At 44.3% G+C, this 15,406-nt stretch overlaps 1 long non-coding RNA gene across 1 annotated transcript; it reads left to right on the forward strand.

Moving 5' to 3' along the window:
• The first annotated feature begins 6 nt into the window (after positions 1 to 6).
• On the forward strand, positions 7 to 493 carry LOC139026602 (uncharacterized). The gene is made up of 2 exons (XR_011478448.1): positions 7 to 304; positions 371 to 493. It is a non-coding gene; the product is annotated as an uncharacterized lncRNA (long non-coding RNA).
• Positions 494 to 15,406: the final 14,913 nt, after the last annotated feature.

Consider the following 15,406-nt stretch of genomic DNA (forward strand, 5'->3'; position numbering starts at 1 on the left):
AACAAGGTTGTCGCGGAGCAGGAGTGCTGATCTAGGATCAGGTCCCTGTAACCTTATTGGATCTAACAAGGTTGTCTCAGAGTAGGAGTGCTGATCTAGGATCAGGTCCATGTCACCTTATTGGGATCTAACAAGGTTGTCTCGGAGCAGGAATGCTGATCTAGGATCAGGTCCATGTAACCTTATTGGGATCTAAAAAGGTGAAGCTGACCATCAATCAGCACTCCTACTTTAAGATGCTTCATCCAGACAGACAGCCTTTTACTAATCTATATCTGCTTTATACAGACGGCCATTGGACTAGGCTTAATCTTCATAGAGACAGCCTTTGGACTAGGCTTAATCTTCATACAGACGGCCTTTGGACTAGGCTTAATCTTCATACAGACGGCCATTGGACTAGGCTTAATCTATATCTGCTTTATACAGACGGCCATTGGACTAGGCTTAATCTATATCTGCATTATACAGACGGCCATTGGACTAGGCTTAATCTATATCTGCTTCATACAGACGGCCATTGGACTAGGCTTAATCTATATCTGCTTCATACAGACGGCCATTGGACTAGGCTTAATCTATATCTCCTTCATACAGACGGCCATTGACTAGGCTTAATCTATATCTGCTTTATACAGACAGCCATTGGACTAGGCTTAATTTTCATACAGACGGCCATTGACTTAGCCTAATCTTATCCGGAAACCAGACAGGTATATTATCTCTGTGGTTAATCTCACTACTTTTGTATCGACTGTTAAAAGTAGTGAATTCATGTGCTCGCTAGCATCAAATCAAATTGTATTAGTCACACGCGCCGAATACAACAGGTGTAGTCTTACAGTGAAATGCTTACTGACAAGCCCTTAATCAACAATGGAAGTAAGAAAAATACCTATAAAAATAAAAATATGTTAAAATAACAAAGATTTAAAGAGCAGCAGCTAAAATAACAATAGCGGGCTTTATACAGGGGGTACCGTGTATTTATGTATGTTCCTCTTCTCCGATCCCCACCACAGTTATGAAAGATGGATGCTGGGCTCTGTTGCCTTGAGAGTTTCATTTGTAGAGGGTCCGCCCCCCCCCAAAAAAAAGATTTTCAAAATTATTTGTATGCTCTTTTCTTAATTTAGACTGAGGAGCGCCAAAACCCAAGGTTCAGGCTGTTATCCATCGTCAGTGGGCTTCCACACAGAGAGGTGCATTAGTCCTTTACGTTCAGGTTCCTGGAGCAGGTGGAAACCCAAGAAAGTGTTATTTTATGATTAAGATTTGTGATCAACGCCTTTTTTATGACCATCGTTGAGTTGAGACGCTTGTCTGTTTTACACTAAATATACTATTGGAGTAACTTTTATTTTTTATTGTATGTCAATATACTCTGTTCAATTGTCTCTCATTCATAAGCACTTTAAATGTTTTATCTGAAGTTCTCGCAGACGGGTCTCGGCTGTCTGTGTGGAATGTCACCACCTGATACAACAGTACCTGTGCACAGGAGTTGTGTCATGATTAAATAAAGCGTGCAATGATTTCAAAACCAATCTCCATTTTTATTTATTATAACTTTGAAACTGCTGAGCTCAAGAAATGAAGAGTGTCTTTTTAGTCAGTAATCAGTAATGACTAATAAAATTGTTACTCTCATTATTGGTACTTTTGTTTTGGAGGCGACATTCATGTCAGCCAAAACACCTGGCTCAAGCCGGGAGGCAGCCCGCTTACAAAACTAATGCAATCACTTTTTCACCTTGGTTCAAACTCTCTCACCGGTGTACCCGGGCCAGTAAAACAAACCCCCTCAGTGACAAGAGGTTGCATGGGACCTCCCGTGTGGTGCCAGCGGTCTAAGGCACTGCATCGCAATGCTAGAGGTGTCACTACAGATCTGGGTTCGATCCCGGCTGTGTATCAGCGGCTGCGACCAGGAGACCCATGCAGGCGGCGCAGAATTGGCCCAGCGTCGTCCTGTTTAGGAGAGGCTTTGGTCGGCTGGGATGTCCTTGTCCATCGCTCTCTAGTGACTCTATGGCGAGCCGGGCAATGCGACGATGGTAGTGCCAGTTGGACGGTTTTCCTCCGACACATTGGTGCGGCTGGCTTCCGGGTTAAACGAGCAGTGTTTCAAGTAGCAGTGCGGCTTGGCTTGGTCCTGTTATGGAGAAACGCACGGCTCTCGACCTTGGCCTCTTCCTGAGTCCGTCGGGAGTTGCAGCGATGGGACAAGACTGTAACTACCAATTGGAAATCACAAAATAGGGGAGAAAAAGGAGTAAAATCAGTTTGCCATGTGGGGAATCATAGGTGGTGCTCGTTGTATTAAATGTCTTGTTTTGAGTGTTTTGACTGATGTCATGTTTATGCTAATTGGCAAAATTCACTAGCAAGCTAACCAACAACCATAACAATGTATTTGTTTTCAATTATACATTTGGAGATTAAATATAGTATACATGTTTCAACAGTTCTAATGCTAGTACAAGTCGAAACTATGAAATGTTCGACTTGCTAACTTGTAGTTATACACCTGCTGTATTCAACGACAGCAAGTCGGAAATGTCTTCCTCGTTCTGACTAGCATGTGAACGCGGCATCAGCCAACTCTGTTTTCCCCATAGTTGCGAATGTGTTGGTTTTGTTACTAAACAACCAACCATCTATGCCTCCTTAAGGGGAAGTAATCAGATAACATTACTGAGTTTGGGTAATCCTACTGAGTACAATTTTGGACCGGTAACAGATTACATTTAGAAAGTAACTTACCCAACCTGTTTATATCATACTGTGGCTGTATGTACACTACTGTACTGTAGACAAAGTCCCATTTGTTGAACTCCAGAACAGATGGTGGCGCTAACGCGGATCGTCTGAGGAATCAACCCGGAAGAAGAAACATTACTAACGTTGATAGTTAGCTAGCTGGGTTATTTTGCAAGTGTGTGAAAATGTGTCCGATATTATTTGATACGGTTTAAAGTAGATTATATATGCCAAACACGGACTGTAAACATGGAACCAACGATGTTACCAAACCACAATTCCATATCCTTTTGTTATCGGGTCTAGGAAAGTAAGTTAGCTTGTTAGCTAAAGCCTAGCTTACTTAGCTAGTTTTCAACAGTTCTGCATAGAAAGCAATTAGCTAATAGCTAATGTGGACTCGTGGTGAACGGTCAGTGGAATGATGACGATGATTTCAGAATAACTGCTATAATTCAGTGAGCTAACTACATAATTCCTAGGAAGCAAAAGAAGAATATCATGATGGATGAGGCGAGAAAGATCATAGAGATAGATGGAGGACTAGCACCATTGAGGACGTTCACCATTTTGAAGTAATCAACTGGGTGGACTTCCTGTGGGTTACGGGAAGGATCACATGATTCCATCCAGGTCACCAGGAGGGCTCAGCCATTAATCATATTTGTGAGCAAACGTTCCAAAGCTGCAGGTGACAGTCAATTCCAACCTTGCTTTAGACTGTTCAAATAACACACTCCAGGTGGCAGATGCACCCTTTCAGTTTGTTTACAACTCATAGAAGTAGTAGAAGACTACTTCAAAATGGAGAGAGCCTCAATGGCGCTGCGCATGCTCTCAGAAACGCCATAATAGAACATCTACAATGGTGCGTCCTCTATGGAATGACTGTAAACTAATGTTAGGTGGTTAATGCTAAACCCGCCTGGATGGCGTTGCCTAGCCCGTCGCGTGCTTCCAGTCGAAACAGTGCGCACATGTATTATGACGAACATTTGTGACGTCGAGTGTAACGGATGTAATGGCTAGCTAGTTAGCGGTACGCCTAGTAGCGTTTCAATCAGTTACGTCACTTGCTCTGAAACCTAGAAGTAGTGTTGCCCTTGCTCTGCAAGGGCCGTGGCCTTGTGGAGCGACGGGTAACGATGCTTCGAGGGCGACTGTTGTTGATGTGTGCAGAAGGTCCCTGGTTCGCGCCCGTGTCGGGGCGAGGGACGTACTAAGTTATACTGTTACATGATGCTGTTGACCCGGATCACTGGTTGCTGCGGAAAAGGAGGAGTTGAAAGGGGTGAGTGTAACGGATGTGAAATGGCTAGCTAGTAGCGGGTACGCCCTAGTAGCGTTTCAATCAGTTACGTCACTTTCTCGAAACCTAGAAGTAGTGTTGCCCCTTGCTCTGCAAGAGCCGCGGCCTTTGTGGAGCGATGGGTAACGATGCTTCGTGGGCGACCGTTGTTGATGTGTGCAGAGGGTCCCTGGTTCGCGCCAGAGGTCGGGGCGAGGGACGGTTTAAAGTTATACTGTTACACGAGCACACTTTTTTTTCTTGAGGTTGAAATGTGGTAGCTGAAGTCTACGCCCCTCGTCGGTGATGGTCAACAGTGTTTACCAAAATTTTTTTAAATAAACTGGGCAGAGCCAAACGCGAGCTAGTGAGATCCTAGCATTTATATTGCATATTTGCGTTAGGGAACGTCTACTCTTAAGTGCGCGGGTGCTCAATAAACGTACTTTATGTAAAATGTTGTGTGCTATATACCTTAGAAAATGAACATACAGGACTCTGGGTGACAACATTAGGACTGTTTTCCTAAAGAATTTAAGTCTGCTTCATGTTTTGTTTCGTAGTCACGATACTTCTGAGTGTGCGTTACTGGTATCGGGACAAACCTAGAATGGTGTGTCAAAGACCTTGACTCCCATGACAATATATTGTTGGGTCGTTAGCTCATTTGTATAATCTATCTTGTCTTATTCAAACAGGAGAGAATCCATATCAGAGTTCTGACCAAGAGGAGAGTCCCTTTACATCAGGAGAACACCTGAACATCACCAGGAGAATCAAACAGTTAAGAGCTCTCACTGCTGTTCAGTGTGCAGAAGAGATTGCCTAAAACTTATCAAAACTGCTAATACATATGAGAATACACACAGGAGAAAAGCCATACCCTTGCTCTGTGTGTGGAAAGCAGTTCCGTGTAAAAGACATCTTCAAGACCACCAGAAAGTGCCCACTGGAGAGAAACCTTACGTCTGCTCCAAATGTGACAAGAGTTTGGTTTCGCCTCAGCATTGAGAAGGCACCAGTGGTTACACATAGAAGAGAAACCTTACTCCTGCTCTGGTGTGGGAAGGGTTTTACCCTACAATCATGCATGAAGGAGTTTATAATTTTACTGTAATTATTTTTGTTTCCGTGAGTTTACAGTAACATATTGTATTGATTACTGTACTGTAATTCTACTTTTTTTGTTTTTTGTTTGTTGTAAAAACCTGCAACGGCAAAAAAAAAATAAGCTGTATATATTTTTTTCTGAAGCCTTTCTAAGTGTGTTCATTGAAATGTGAGTAGATGTACTGTACTGGAACAATCTTTCACAGAAGCCTGTATGACAAAATTAAAAAGGTTTACAAAGTACGACAGACAGCAGTGTTTTGTATAAAGTACATCAGTGTGTTGTTGCTGCTTCGAAAGAATAATTCAAATGGTGCCTGTGTGTGAATCATTTTGTTGCAAAAATGCCATTTTGAAAAAGGATTGTTTAGGGTTTTGATGGCAGAGTTCCATTTTGAAGAAGGATTGTTTGGTTTTGATGCAGAGTTCCATTTTGAAAAAGGATTGTTTGTTTTTGATGGCAGAAGTTCCATTTTGAAAAAGGATTGTTTGGTTTTGATGGCAGAGTTCCATTTTGAAAAAGGATTGTTTGGTTTTGATGGCAGAGTTCCATTTTGAAAAAGGATTGTTAGGTTTTGATGACAGAGTTCCAGGCCAAAACTCCATCCCACCAAAACAGGCTGAAATGTCAAATTCAAACAGCTCTTGCACTAAAAGGGTATTATCATAATTTCACCGTATTTTTCCAACCTCATAGTGTGGAAATGTGTATAAAAGACAGGAAATCACATTTTTGACTACACTGGACCTTTTAACCTATGTTTTCTCATTCACACAGACGAGAGTTCGGAGGGGAGAGCCTCTACATCAGGAGAACCTAAAGAAACCTAGGGGGATCTTGGATTGTAAACTGTCATGGTCAAAACATATTGATACAACAGTAGCTAAGATGAGAAGTCTGTCTATAATAAAGTGTTGCTCTGCCTTCTTAACAACACTATCAACAAGGCAGGTCCTACAGGCCCTGATTTTGTCGCACCTGGACTACTGTTCAGTCGTGTGGTCAGGTGCCACAAAGAGATTTGAGAAAATTGCCATTGGCTCAGAACAGGGCAACACGGCTGGCCATTAAAAGTACACGGAGAGCTAACATTAATGACATGCATGTCAATCTCTCCTGGCTCAAAGTGGAAGAGAGATTGTCTTCATCATTACTTGTTTTTGTAAGAGGTGTTGACAAGCTGAATGTACCGAGAGGTCTGTTTAAACTACTGGCACACAGCTCAGACACCCATACATACCCCACAAGACATGCCACCAGAGGTCTGTTTAAACTACTGGCACACAGCTCAGATACCCATGCATACCCCACAAGACATGCCACCAGAGGTCTGTTTAAACTACTGGCACACAGCTCAGACACCCATGCATACCCCACAAGACATGCCACCAGAGGTCTGTTTAAACTACTGGCACACAGCTCGGTCACCCATACATACCCCACAAGACATGCCACCAGGGGGTCTCTTCAGACACCCATACATACCCCACAAGACATGCCACCGGAGGTCTGTTTTAAAAATACTAGAATACAGCTCTGACACCCCAGCATCATCCCACAAGACATGCCCCAGAGGTATGTTTTTAAACATACTAGAAACAGCTCTGACACCCCGCATACCCCACACCCAGACATGCACCGAGAGGTTCTGTTTTAGGAAATACTAGAATACAGCCTCTGACACCCAGCATACCCAACAAGACATTTCCCCCACCCAGAGTCTGTTTAAAATACTAGAATAACAGCTCTGACACCCAGCATACCGCCAACAAGAATGCCACCAGAGGTCTGTTAAAATACTAGAAATACAGCTTGAACACCCAGCATACCCACACGACATGCCCCAGAGGGTCTGTTTTTAAAATACTAGAAACTCTGAATCCAGCATACCTCCACAAGACTATGCTCACCAAGGTCTGTTTAAATCTAGAATACAGCTCGACACCCGACATACCACAAGACATGCCACCAGAGGTCTGTTCTTAAAAATATAGCAATACAGCTCTGACCCCAGCATACCCCACAGACATGCACCAGAGGTCTGTTTAAAATACTATAAACAGCTCTGACACCCGCATCCCACAAGACATCACCAGAGGTCTGTTTAAAATACTAGAATACAGCTCTGACACCCATGCATCCCACAAGACATGCCACCAGAGGTCTGTTTAATACTAGAATACAGCTCAACCCCAGCATACCCCAACAGACATCCACCAAGGTTGTTAAAATCATAGAATACAGCTCTAGACACCCAGCATTCCACAAGACATGCCACCAGAGGTCTGTTTAAAATACTAGAATACAGCTTGACACCAGCATTACCCACAAGACATGCCACCAGAGGTTGTTTAAAATACTAGAATAACGCTCTGACACCAGCATACCCACAAAGACATGCCACCAGAGGTCTGTTTAAAATACTAGAATACAGCTCTGACACCCCACTACCCCACAAGCATGCCACAGAGGTCTGTTTAAATCTAGAATACACTCTGACACCCAGCATACCCACAGACATGCCACCAGAGGTCTGTTTAAAATATGAAAATACAAGCTCTGACACCCATGCATATCCACAAGACATGCACCAGAGGTTGTTTAAAATACTAGAATACAGCTCTGACACCCAGCATACCCCACAAGACATGCCACCAGAGGTCTGTTTAAAATACTAGAATACAGCTCGACACCACATACCCCACAAGACATGCCACCAGAGGTCTGTTTAAAATACTAGAAACAGCTCGACACCCAGCATACCCCACAACATGCCACCAGAGGTCTGTTTAAACTACTGAAACAGCTCGACACCCATGCTACCCCACAAGACATGCACCAGAGTCTGTTTAAAATACTAGAAACAGCTCGACACCCAATACCCCACAAGACATGCCACCAGAGGTCTGTTTAAACTACTAGAATAGCAGCTCGACACCCAGCATACCCCACAAGACATGCCACCAGAGGTCTGTTTAAAATACTAGCACACAGCTCTGACACCCACATACCCCACAAGACATGCCACCAGAGGTCTGTTTAAACTACTAGCACACAGCTCTGACACCAGCATACCCACAAGACATGCCACCAGAGTGTCTGTTTAAATACTAGATACAGCTCGACACCCAGCATACCCCACAAGACATGCCACCAGAGGTCTGTTAAAATACTAGAATACAGCTCGACACCCAGCATACCCACAGACATGCACCAGAGGTCTGTTAAAATACTAGAATACAGCTCGACACCCACATACCCCACAAGACATGCACAGAGTCGTTTAAAAATACTAGAATACAGCTCTGACACCCAGCATCCCCACAAGACATGCCACAGAGGTCTGTTTAAAAACTAGAAAACAGCTGCTGACACCCAGCATACTCCACAAGACATGCCACCAGAGGTCAATTCCTTTAAAATACTAGAATACAGCTCTGCAACACCCAGCATAACCCCACAAGAACAATGCCACCAGAGGTCTGTTAGAAATACTAAGAATACATGCTCTGACCCCGCAATACCCCACAAGACATGCCACCAGAGGTCTGTTTAAAATACTAGAATACAGCTCTGACACCCAGCATACCCCACAAGACATGCCACCAGAGGTCTCTTCACAGTCCCCAAGTCCAGAACAGACTATTGGAGGCGCACAGTATTACATAAAGCCATGACTACATGGAACTCTATCCCACATCAGGTGACTGATGCAGTCAGTAGAATCAGATAGAAAAAACAGATAAAAATACACCTTATGGAACAGTGGGGACTGTGAAGAGACACACCCACAGGTACAGACACACGTACAGGTACAGACACACACATACAGGTACAGACACACACATACACATACACGTGATAACACACACACTCTACATACACGTACCCATGGAAGTTGTATTGTAAATATGTGGTAGTAGAGTAGTGGCCTGAGGGAACACACTTAATGTGAAAAGTGTTATGAAATGTAATGTCATGTAATATTCGTAATTGTATATAACCCCAGGAAGAGTAGCTGCTGCCTTGGCAGGAACTAATGGGGATCCATAATAAACCCCAGGAAGAGTAGCTGCTGCCTTGGCAGGAACTAATGGGGATCCATAATAAACCCCAGGAAGAGTAGCTGCTGTCTTGGCAGGAACTAGTGAAGATCCATAATAAACCCCAGGAAGAGTAGCTGCTGTCTTGGCAGGACCTAATGGGGATCCATAATAAACCCCAGGAAGAGTAGCTGCTGTCTTGGCAGGACCGAATGGGGATCCATAATAAACCCCAGGAAGAGTAGCTGCTGCCTTGGCAGGAACTAATGGGGATCCATAATAATCCCCAGAAGAGTAGTTACCGCCTTGGCAACAGCCAATGGAGGTCCTTATTAATAAACACAAATACTCGTCCTTGTAATGTTTGACAGATCAGTCATTTACATGACTTGTTGTCCAAAGAGGCTTCCTCTCCGACTCCACTACTTCATTAGTTTAATCTATTGTCCTTGTCTATAACTGTTCTGTACTATGTCATCTATTAGTACGTTTTATGTTGACCCCAGGGAGAGGAGCTGCTGCTTGTGATGTAGCTAATGGGCATCCTAATGAACTAAACTAATGCTCTAGAAGTGAACAGGGGAACACATGTTGGGTAGTGGGCCTCTGTGGTATTGCTCTCAGGTCATATGAAGTTGTCTTACATACGACATACAGTTTGTTTAGTAACTTTAATGGATTAATCATCTAATTACAATGTTTTACATACAGTGTAGCAACAGTTTAAAACCACTGCAGTACTTAACAGTATGTGAGACATGTATTAGGACATTGTCAAATGAAGTGTTAGACATTTAGTTTATAGCAACAGTGTCGTCCAGCATAGCGGGTGTTAATATGTTAATCCTGTCTGGGTAAATGCCTCATCAATTAACGTCTAATAATACATTAATACATCTCCTATGTGTGGGTGTGTGTGTGTGTGAGTGTGTGTGTGTGTGTGTGTGTGTGTGTTGTGTGTGTGTGTGTGTGTGGTGTGTGTGTGTGTGTGTGTGTGTGTTGTGTGTGTGTGTGTGTGTGGTGTGTGTGTGTGTGTGTGTGTGTGTTGTGTGTGTGTGTGTTGGACTGTTCTGAACCTTCAGCGCTGTATACACCTCTCAAGCCCCGTTGCAGTAATTTGATGGGCCGACCTGCTGTCAGCAGAGCAGCTCGTTACTAGAACGTGTGGTGTGTTGTGTGTGTGTGTGTTGTGTGTGTGTGTGTGTGTGTTGGGTGTGTGTGTGTGTGTGTGTGTGTGTGTGTGTGTGTGTGTGTGTGTGTGTGTGTGGTGTGTGTGTGTGTGTGTGGTGTGTGTGTGTGTGTGTGTTGTGTGTGTGTGTGTGTGGTTGTGTGTGTGTGTGTGTGTGTAAACATGATGCATTTAGTGAGGAGAGAGAAACAACAGGTCTCTCAATATTCTGTCCTCGGGAGGAGAAGCTTTGACTCTTCAGGAAGACATAAAGGAAACACGTGGTTGCGGGCCTATTTGTTTCTGAAAGGATCACGTGATACTTTCAATGACCGGTCTTTTGCGTTTAATACAGATATGCAATATGAAGTGAAAATGGGTCAATAGATACTATGAACAGAATTGAAATGTCTAGCTACCTCTACTTGAGTCTAATATCTCCACTTGTAACAAGTCAGTTTTCATCTTCCATCTGCCATTCAATGTTCAAACTCTTCTCCTACACATCTCTCTCTTTCCTCAGTGTTCAAACCTTCTCCTACACGTCTCTCTCTTTCCTCAGTGTCAAACCTTCCCTACACTTCTCTCACTTCCTCAGTGTTCAAACCTTCTCCTACACTTCTCTCTCTTTCCTCAGTGTTCAACCCTTCTCCTACACTTCTCTCTCTTTCCTCAGTGTTCCAACCTTCTCCTACACTTCTCTCTCTTTCCTCAGTGTTCAAACCTTCTCATACACTTCTCTCTCTTTCCTCAGTGTTCAACCCTTCTCCTACACTTCTCTCTCTTCCTCAGGGTTCAACCCTTCTCCTACACTTCTCATCTTCCTCAGTTTCAACACCTCCTGAACTCCTCTCTCTTCCCTCAGTGTTCAACCCTTTTCCTACACGTCTCTCTCTTCCTCAGTGTCAACCCTTCTCCTGAACTTCTCTCTCTTTCCTCAGTGTTCAACCCTTCTCCTACACTTCTCTCTCTCTTTCCTCAGTGTTCAAACCTTCTCCTACACCTCTCTCTCTTTCCTCAGTGTTCAAACCTTCTCCTACACATCTCTATCTTTCCTCAGTGTTCAAACCTTCTCCTACACCTCTCTCTCTTTCCTCAGTGTTTATCCCTTCTCCTACACCTCTCTCTCTTTCCTCAGTGTTCAAACCTTCTCCTACACTTCTCTCTCTTTCCTCAGTTTCAACCCTTCTCTACACCTCTCTCTCTTTCCTCAGTGTTCAAACCTTCTCCTACACTTCTCTCTATTTCATCAGTGTTCAACTCTTCTCCTACACGTCTCTCTCTTTCCTCAGTGTTCAACTTTTCTCCTACACTTCTCTCTCTTTCCTCAGTGTTCAACTCTTCTCCTACACGTCTCTCTCTTTCCTCAGTGTTCAACTCTTCTCCTACACGTCTCTCTCTTTCCTCAGTGTTCAACTCTTCTCCTACACTTCTCTCTTTTCCTCTGTGTTCAACACCTCCTGAACTTCTCTTTCTTTCCTCAGTGTTCAAACCTTCTCCTACACTTCTCTCCTTTTCCTCAATGGTCAAACCTTCTCGTACACTTCTCTCTCTTTCCTCTGTGTTCAATACCTCCTGAACTTCTCTCTCTTTCCTCAGTGTTCAAACCTTCTCCAACACTTCTGTCTCTTTCCTCTGTGTTCAACCCTTCTCCTACACGTCTCTCTCTTTCCTCAGTGTTCAAACCTTCTCCTACACTTCTCTCTCTTTCCTCAGTGTCAACACCTCCTGAACTTCTCTCTCTTTCCTCAGTGTTCAAACCTTCTCCAACACTTATGTCTCTTTCCTCAGTGTTCAACCCTTCTCCTACACGTATCTCTCTTTCCTCAGTGTTCAAACCTTCTCCTACACTTCTCTCTCTTTCCTCAGTGTTCAACACCTCCTGAACTTCTATCTCTTTCCTCAGTGTTCAACCCTTTTCCTACACTTCTCTCTCTTTCCTCAGTGTTCAACCCTTCTCCTACACTTCCTCTCTTTCCTCAGTGTTCAACTCTTCTCCTACATTTCTCTCTCTTTCCTCAGTGTTCAACCCTTCTCCTACACGTCTCTCTCTTTCCTCAGTGTTCAACACCTCCTGAACTTCTCTCTCTTTCCTCAGTGTTTTACTCTTCCCTAAATGTCTCTGTCTTTCCTCAGTGTTCAATTCTTCTCCTAAACTTCTCTCTCTTTCTCCTACACTTCCCCTGTCTTTTTTTCAGGGCTTTTGTCGGAAGCTTTATTTTTCTTTGAGCTTTTCTTCGCTGTATCAAAAGAAATGTTGGCTTAACAAGAGGAAGGAATCAATAGGATTGTAGAAATAAAGTAGTCGTGTGTGGTGTGTGTGTGTGTGTGTGTGTGTTGTGGTGTGTGGTGTGTGTGTGTGTGTGTGTGTGTTGTGTGTGTGTGGTGTGCGTGTTGTGGGTGCGTCGCTGCGTCTGTCGTGCGTGCGTGGCTGCCTGCGTGCCTGCGTGCCTGCGTGCGTGCGTGCGTGCGTGCGTGCGTGCGTGCGTGCGTGCGTGTGTGTGTGTGTGTTTTGTGTGCACTAGTGTTGCTGAACAGCGTGAGATATGCAGACAATAGTTTTCTACCTCTCTCTCCTCTATGCAGTGTACCCCTGTGTACACTATAGATAGCGTTCATGATGGTTTTCAAATGGCCATGTTCTCAAAAGGCACAGCGGTGACAGTAGACGTCTGTGTTAAACATTACAGTGGTTTTGTGGTAAACACTATATTATCAGGGACAGAAATGTAAACAGCTGCTGTTCACAGCTTCTTTATCTCCGTTTGAAACATAGTGCCCTTTAGCAGGATAAATCATGGCAAAGCCTGCATACATTTAACGTTACCATCACCACACAGTCACATTCTCACCACAGACAAACAGACTGCCTTCGTGTGAACTGCCTGTTCCTCTGCAAAGAAACACTTCTGTCGCTGCCTCTGAGTGGAATGTTTACACTTGTTGTGTGTGATCTATTATGTGTATGCTTTTAAACATCTGATTTCAGGCTGGCACACACACACACACACACAACATCACACACACACACACACACACACACACACACACACACACACACACACACACACACACACACACACACACACACACACACACTAGTAATGTGTGGCACTCAGTGCTCACAAAGCGTAGAAAAGCTCAGTTGGAATCTGCCTCTGCTACCCTGGAAACCGTACAACTACAATCACAGAAGTCACTTGACAGATTACAAAGGTATTTAATGGGGAAATACTCAATACAAAAACAACATGGTGGAAAAACGTCATTCCGCAGGGTGGATTTGCTTTGCCATGGCGACCCCTTTTGTTACCCCCCAGAGCCAACCCGCCAAGTTCTGAGACAAGTGTTCTGTTCAGCAGCGGCGTTTTGGGAGGTGTGTGTTTGTGTGTGCGTGCGCCGGTGCCTGTGTGTTCCTTAACTAACTGTTATTCCCGTCAACCAGCCCTGAGGGACTGTTTCTGTTCAAGCTCAACAGCACAGAAAATAAAATGGCCGTCTGCTACATTTTCACATGACGACCACACGACCTAAACGCCACCCTACTCCATACACAGTGCCCTGTTTCACATCAGTAGTGCACTATGTAGGGAAAAGGCTGCCGTTTGAGCCACAGCCTCAGTCCCAGAGGGGTCATTAGAGAACATGTTGGGAGGCGGCCGGTGTTCTCTCTCGCTGGCGTTAATGAGTTGAGGTTATGGCTGTATTAAATACACACTCATTAGCATATCAGATATGCTACAGTACCCTTAGATATACTTCAACAATACAGGCCCTCTTAGTTGCGTGCTGTCGAGAGGAGTACAGAACATGTATTGGACGTGTACTTGTAAAACACATGCAAGTGGTTGTTGTTACAGTCTATAGACCTGCACATACTCATACTGCTTGCCTGTAACACATACATGATGCATGTAAATGACAAACATGTATGAAGACATGTTGAAGGAAGCATCAAGCATCAACGTGCACTTTTGAATATGCATACATACACGTGAGAGTCTGACGTGTGCTTAGCTAGTTTTTACAGTATGTGTAGATGGTGCACAGCCACGGGCAAACATCCATCAGCTGCCTGTTTGAATATGCATAATGCATTAAGTGACTATTGAAATAAAAGTGTTTAAAGCTGAGCAGGATCTTGAACATGTAAATTAGCTGCCAGGTTCATAGCGATGCGAAGTAGTTAACATCGTTGTCGTGCCATCCCCTCTCTTTTTTAGGGCTTTCTTCTCCCCTCACGACCTGTTCTCTTTCAATATCTCTCTCTCTCTCTCTCTCTCTCTCTCCTCTCTTCTCTCTCTCTCTCTCTCTCTCTCTCCCCCCCTCTCTCTCTCCTCTCTCTCTCTCTCTCTCTCTTCTCTCTCTCTCTTCTCTCTCTCTCTCTCTCTCTCTCTTCTCTTCTCTCTCTCCTCTCTCTCTCTCCGCACCTCTCCTTCTCTCTCTACCCTCTCCTCTCTCTACCTTCCTCTACCTCTCTCTCTCTTCTCTCTCCCTCCCGTCCTTCCATTCTCCCATCTCCTACCTCTGCTCTTGTGCTGTTTCACTCTGCCAAGAGCAGAGACCATTGTTTCACGAGGACGTTCCTGGTCTCTGAAAGCACAGTTATAGGCCTGGCTATGCATTAAGAATACACCCAGCGCCACCGACAACCACCAAGGCCATGAATAACACAATCATGTCTGTACAGCCTCCCCTCCTCTTCGTTGTTTTTCTCCAGTTCTTCTCCTCTCCCTGCTGTCCAAATACACTGAGGCATTCACCATCGAACCTCCAACCAACATTCAATTAAGACCACCGACTGGCAAGTTTAAACAAACTCAACTCCCTCCACTGACATTCCCATTGATATTCAGACAAGCAATGATTGTGGCTCTTCTCACCACGTACTATACAACATCACCCGCGCGACACCACTTGCTTCAATCCGTTTCCTCTCTCCTCTCCTTCTCTCTCTCTCCCTTCCTACTTGTTCTCTCATCCTGTTCTTCTCTTCTCTCCTTGCTTCTCCGCCTGTCGTCTCATTGTCCTTG

Source organism: Salvelinus sp. IW2-2015, unplaced genomic scaffold (genome assembly GCF_002910315.2).
Source record: "Salvelinus sp. IW2-2015 unplaced genomic scaffold, ASM291031v2 Un_scaffold5245, whole genome shotgun sequence".
Taxonomy (NCBI): domain Eukaryota; kingdom Metazoa; phylum Chordata; class Actinopteri; order Salmoniformes; family Salmonidae; genus Salvelinus; species Salvelinus sp. IW2-2015.